This window comes from Porites lutea, chromosome 3 (genome assembly GCF_958299795.1).
Source record: "Porites lutea chromosome 3, jaPorLute2.1, whole genome shotgun sequence".
Classification (NCBI taxonomy): domain Eukaryota; kingdom Metazoa; phylum Cnidaria; class Anthozoa; order Scleractinia; family Poritidae; genus Porites; species Porites lutea.
Window position 1 is genome coordinate 4,672,798 of NC_133203.1, and position 6,798 is coordinate 4,679,595.

A 6,798-nucleotide genomic window follows, 5' to 3' on the forward strand; every position below is an offset into this window, starting at 1 on the left:
CGTCACGTGGCCTGAAGTCGTTATGTGAGACTCGAAGCAGTGTTTCATCACAATGTAAAACAGGTCGAAGTTCGTCAAAAAGAACTGCTCTCTGCGTCGCATTATGAATCTTCTCGGTGTTTGATATAAGATAAAACACTGTGTTTCGTTTCTTTTTTAAATAACACGAAAGTGTTACTACAGCGTTACCACACAAAAGTGGTAAAAATTAACAAACGTACGAACATGTAATCACTCAATATTCACATAATCGAATTCAAAAGGCAGCAAAAAGTCGCGTCGATATTTTTTTCTGATCAGTACTGTTTTCTGGCATTTAAACATTTGTGCCTCCTTTTTTGCAGAGCAATGAATACGCACCTGATCTAAGTAGTTAGTGAGAACATTCAATGCTGAGCTGTCCATAACTGACAAATCCTCCTCCCACAGCAATATCCGGGGTTTTCGGATAATTGCCCGTGCTAGCGATAACAGATGTTTCTGGAAAGAGGTCAGCGGTGATCCATCGTCATTAAGTATGGTAGCATATCCCTGAAGAGGGGTAAAATAGGTTATTCATAGCAAGACCAAAAAAATTCCTTCACCGTTTGTTATAAAAATGGACCACCAACCTTTGGTAAATCCATTATAAACTCGTGCGCCCCAGCATCCTTTGCTGCTCGAACGATTTCTTTCAAAGTAGAATCAGCCTTCCCGTAGGCAATGTTATCCGCTATTGAGGTGTTGAAGAACTCTGGTTTCTTGTGCACTATTCCAATTTGACGACGAAGCCAGCGACGATCGAGAAAGCGAATATCCTGCCCATCCAACTTCACCTTTATAGAAACGATGGGAGACATGGAAATGGGAAATATTAAAGTGCGACTATGATCAAATTTTGATTGCCCTTTTCTTTTCAGCTTTCGAAAGTAGAAGTAATAAATACTTACCTCGCCAAATTTCAAGTCAAAATTCCAGTGGGAAGATCACTTATTTTGAACGTTAAGTTCAGGTTTGTTTTGCCGCCGTTACTCAATTCAAAAATTGGCTCGGAAACACATAAAGATCTAACACTAGTTGGAACAAGACGCATGTGACGTCACACGTGCATCATGGCTCGCTTTCATCTAACAGAGATCGTCAAATGACGCACATCCACGAGATAGCTGTGCGCATGCCTAAATGCAGGCCGTGCCACGGAGATGCGTCGAATGACCATTGCTTTCAGATTTCGTCGTTGATCCTTCCTTACGTAATTAGCACTAATCACTACACAGCACAGTGGCTTACCCTTCCATTTTGTGGATCATAAATTCTCTGAAGCAGTTTCATTAAAGCGCTCTTCCCACAGCCCTTATCTCCCAACAAAGCAACTGTTTGACCTTCTTCCACTGTAAAGTTAATCGACTTTAACAGCTACAGAGAACAAACAAGTCAACATGACACAATTCAAAATATTTTACCACAAATTCTACGTAGTAAACTTCGTTCTGGTCTTGTGTCTGGTGTGTTTGATTCCAAACACTAGGCTATTTACTGAAACAAAACGTTAAACAGAAACAAGTTCAACATGCAACAAGATTGGCTTAGTACGCTAACATGGCCGCCATTTCATTTTGAGACACCCGCTGTGATGTCATGTGTAAACGCTCTATAGGAAACCAACTTACCTGATACTCTGGGCGGGACGGATAATGGAAGTACACATTAAACACATCTAATTTCCCCAACACTGTGTCTAGCTGACTCACAGCCTGGTCAAATGGATCGTCATCAGCCTGAAGAACAACGTTCAGCAACTAAATGATAATGGGGTGCATTGATTTCCTGTGGGACTGTTTCTCAACGGGGGGGAGGAGGTACTCCCAATAATGGCCTATACGGGGAGGCTCCGCCGAAGAGGAGTACCTTTTCTAGGCTTCAGATATATGAAAGGGTGGGGATCTCACTAGTTGAGGTATATGAAAGGGTAGGGAAATCTGTCATTTGGGTCTGTGAAAGGGCCCAAAACAGGCTATCCTAACCGTTCATCACTTCATACAAGGTGGCTCTACCTTTTGAGTCTGTAGATGAAATCCTCACGTGTGAGCATTCAAATGAAAGCTACTAAGCAATACTTTCCTGTGGTACTGTTTATTACGCTGTGCAAAGTGGTTCTAACTTCTGAGTCTGTGGATGAAATCCTAAAGTGCGACCATTCAAATGAAATCTACTGAGCAGTACTTTCCTGTGTTACTGTTTATTACGCTGTACAAAGTGGTTCTAACTTCTGAGGCTGTGGATGAAATCCTAAAGTACGATAATTCAAATGAAAGCTACTGAGCAGTACTTTCCTGTGGTACTGTTTATTACGCTGTGCAAAGTGGTTTTAACTTCTGAGTCTGTGGATGAAATCCTAAAGTGCGACCATTCAAATGAAAGCTACTGAGCAGCACTTTCCTGTGGTACTGTTTATTATGCTGTACAAAGTGGTTCTAACTTCTGAGTCTGTGGATGAAATCCTAAAGTGTGACCATTCAAATGAAAGCTAGTGAGCAGCACTTTCCTGTGGTACTGTTTATTACGCTGTACATACATGGTGGTTCTAACGTTTTAGTCTGTGGCTGAAATCCTAAAGTGTGAGCATTCAAGTGAAAGCTATTGAGCAGTACTTTCATGTGATACTGTTTATTACACTGTATAAGGTTTTTTTTAACTATTGAGGCTATAGATGGAATCCCTAGGCGTGACCATTAAGAAGAAAACTACTTAGCAGCACTTTCTGTCTTTGACAGAGTACTTTTTACCACGGCTTTTGGATCTGTGAATGAAGTCTTGAAGTGTGACCATCGCGAAAAAATTTGTGTCAGCCTCGTTAGCTCAGTGGTTAGAGCACTGGTCTTGTAAACCAGGGGTCGAGAGTTCAAATCTGTCACGGGGCTATTCATATTTCTCTTTTTAAGCATCAATGTGGCTTGGATTTTCTCATCCCACTAAATGACAGTCCACTTTAGCTGTTAAGCTTTTTTTAAAGAGTTGGCTAGTAGCAAATTTATTCTCTCTCCCTTCTATTTTTTATTTTCTATTTTTACTGCAACTTACAACTGCGTAATTTCGATGTTATTCTGCGCACGGTGCTTTGTTCTTTTTACTCCCTGAATAGACGAAAACCCAGTTTTACCTCTCAAATGAAAGCTACTGAACAGTACTTTCCTGTGGTACTGTTTATTATGCTGTACAAGGTGGTTCTACCTTTTGAGTCTGTGGGTGAATCCTAGTGTGACCATTCAGATGAAAGCCACTGAGCAGTACTTTCCTGTGCTACTGTTTATTATGCTGTACAGGGTGTTTTTAACTTTTAAGTCGATGGATGAAATCTGAAAGTGTGACCATTCAAATGGGAGCTATTGCATTGTCTGAAGCACTATAAATTTAGGTTCAAAAATTGTAAAGATTTAACAAAAAAACTGAGTCAGCCTCGTTAGCTCAGTGGTTAGAGCACTGGTCTTGTAAACCAGGGGTCGAGAGTTCAAATCTCTCACGAGGCTAGCCATAATTTTCATTTCATGATCCGCATAAATTTGGCTTTTATTTTTTGTCACAGATGGCTTATAAAATTAAAAAAATAATTTTCTTTCATATTCAACGCGGGAAGTAATGAGCAAAGGGATAAACTGGCCTCCTGTTTCCTACTCGTACTTATAACGTAGTACTTTTGACCCCTGGTATGTCCGGTTTTGTTTTGACAAGGTGGTTCTTACTTTTGAGTGTGCGGATGAAATCGTTAAGTGTAACCATTCAAATGAAAGCTACTGAGCAGTACTTTCCTGTGGTAAGCCTTATTATGCTGTTAAAGGTGGTTTTAACTTTTGTGTCTGTGGATGATTTTTTTAAGCGTGAGCATTAAAATGAAAGCTACTGAGCAATACTTTTCTCTGGTACTGTTTTAACAAGATGTACAAGACAGTTCTATCTTCTGAGTCTGCGTGACCAATCAAACGAAAGCCAATGAGCACAAATTTCCTGTGATCCTGTTCATTATGATTTATCAAATTATACAGGAGATCTTTTTGTATACAGACTTACCGAAGTAGGTATTCCTAACAGAGACGAAATAGCTGATCGTGCGTCACTAATGTCTTCCAACTGCTCCCCAGTTCCTGCCATTTGCATAACGCCAGAAATGATGGCCATAAAAATCTTAAACAAACACATATGATGATGTTAATCAAAGTACAGCACCACAGTGTGAGCAGAATCATTTCCTCTAGTATTCTGCAATTAAAGTTGTATCTCTTTTCTTAAGAACAGACTCAATGCTACCAGCGGCCCCTAAACGTTCATACGTTCTCACGTTACCAGGTGACCAAGTTTTCCCATTACTTATCGTTTAATGTTTATTATTTCTACAGCTAAATTAACGGTTTCACGCAATTCTTTTGAGCTGTTTTTATCTGCTCGTTTTCTATTTTGAGAAACTCTCAACTTGAATCTGACGTTTGCCGTGTACGTGAAGCTTAAACTCTCTAATATAAGAATACAGTCGAATCTCTCTTAACGGACACCTCTATAAGACTGACACCTTGCGAAGTTTCTAGAGTTGGTCCCTGCCTTTCTTTACTCCTTTTAGTTGACTTTTTTTAAGAAGGATATTTCTCTCAGACGGACACCTGGTCCCAAAGGAGTCTGTCTTGGGGGGAGTTGACTGCATTATGAGAAATAGGCCACTTCCGAGCTCCAAAAACACTCACTTTCAAAATGAAGTCCAAGTGCGCAATCTTTCTTGTGAAAATGACTTTTATTTGCATGAAAATGAAAAATCATTTCCATATTAAAGGCTGAACACATAACCTCGTTTTGATACAGAGGCCCGGAGAAACTCGGAGATGACCTATTGTAATGACCACGAAGGGGCCGTTCACACTTGGTACCCGAGCACTGACTCACGAAATGGTGTTGTGTTTACATCAAGAGTACTGTACAGTACCGCAAATGATCCCCATTGGCGACCGCAAGTGATCCCGTGAAAATTATAGGAATGGAATGGATTTTAGACAAGGGTGGTGAATGTGCTGAGAACTTGAGCAACGCGTTGAACAATGAAATGAATAAAACTATAAATAACCCAACTGCATTCGATGTTAAGTTGCTGTGAAACGTTACGAAAGGAAGGACGTTAAGAATGACACTTGTCTTTCATTTTAACGCCTAGGAACAGGGTAATATGAACTCTGTATTTATAACTCTGTTGAGGTTTCCGGATTATTTCGAAGTACACTTAGCACCTACAACTGGTGAAACTGTCGAGTCTAGTGGTGAGGACCCTGTCGGCGCAGACCTCTGTATTAATTCAATTTTCGCGCCTTCGCTGCTGGAGAAAGAGGAAGTTACAAAGATACAAAATCAGGGAAGGAGAAACGAGTGAGTGGAGTGAGTGAGTGGAAAATTTTCTATCTATCAACAAAGAATTCTCCTAACAGGGTTCTATTATTGCGAAATTTTATTTGGGGTCGTTTTCAAACTTTCGCCATTACAAAAGTTTTATTTTATCAAGTTGATACGAGGTATCCGATAGATAGGATTTAGGAATAAGGAAAAAAAGGGGAACAAAAGGATCTGAGGTAAAAGGGCAAAAACGATAAAAAAAAAGGGAAAACGAAGGACAGGGAAAAAAGAGGGAAAATGATAACAAGCAGAACATGGGAACACGGGAAAAAGGAGGAACAGGGGAACAGGAAAAAAAAGGAAACAGAGGTAACAAGGGGGAAAAAAAAGAGCTGGGTGAAAAACACGAAACACGGGCGAAAAGGGGTAACAAGGGTAACAAGGGTAACAAGTGGTAAGAAGGGTAACAAGCGTAACAAGGGGTAACAAGGGTAACAAGGAGTAACAAGAGGTAACAAGGGTAACAAGGGGTAACAAAGGGTAACAAGGGTAACAAGGGTAAAAAGGGGTAACAAGGGGTAACAAGGGTAACAAGGGGTAATAAGGGTAACAAGGGTAACAAGGGGTAACAAGGGTAACAAGGGAAACATGGGGTAACAAGGATAACAAGGGGTAACAAGGGTAACAAGGAGTAACACGGGGTAACAAAGGTAACAAGGGGTAACAAGGGTAACAAGGGTTACAATGGTAACAAGGGTCACAAGGGGTAACAAAGGGTAAAATGGGTAACAAGGGTAACTAGGGGTAACAAGGGGTAACAAGGGGTAACAAGGGGTAACAAGGGGTAACAAGGGTAACAAGGGGTAGTAAGGGTAACAAGGGGTAACAGGCAGAACAAGGGGTAACAAGGGGTAACAAGAGTAACAAGGGTAACAAGTGCTAACAAGGGGTAACAAGGGTAACAACAGGTAACAAGGGGTAAAAAGGGAAAAAAGGGGTAACAAGGGGTAACAAGGGTAATAAGTCATAAGAAGGGGTAAAAAGGGTAAATAGGGGTAACAAGGGGTAACAAGGGAAAAAAGGGTACGAGGGGTAACAACGGTAACAAGGGTAATCAAGGGTAACAAGGGTAACAAGGGGTAACAAGGGGTAACAAGAGGTAACAAGGGTAACAAGGGGTAACAAGAGTAACAAGGGGTAACAAGGGGTAACAAGGGGTAACAAGAGGTAACAAGGGTAACAAGGGGTAACAAGAGTAACAAGGTGTAACAAGGGGTTTACAAGGGTAACAAGGGGTAACAAGGGGTAACAAGGGTAACAAGGGTAACAAGGGAAACAAGGGTAACAAGGGGTAACAAGGGGTAACAAGGGTAACAAGGGGTAACAAGGGGTAACAAGGGGTAACAAGGGGTAACAAGGGGTAACAAGGGGTAACAAGGGGTAATAAGGGGTAAC

General features: G+C 40.9%; 2 non-coding genes across 2 annotated transcripts; both read left to right on the forward strand.

The window, feature by feature from the left end:
- The first annotated feature begins 2,827 nt into the window (after positions 1 to 2,827).
- On the forward strand, positions 2,828 to 2,900 carry Trnat-ugu (transfer RNA threonine (anticodon UGU)). The gene has a single exon. It is a non-coding gene; the product is annotated as a tRNA-Thr (tRNA).
- Positions 2,901 to 3,433: 533 nt separating this feature from the next.
- On the forward strand, positions 3,434 to 3,506 carry Trnat-ugu (transfer RNA threonine (anticodon UGU)). The gene has a single exon. It is a non-coding gene; the product is annotated as a tRNA-Thr (tRNA).
- The last annotated feature ends 3,292 nt before the right edge of the window (positions 3,507 to 6,798 follow it).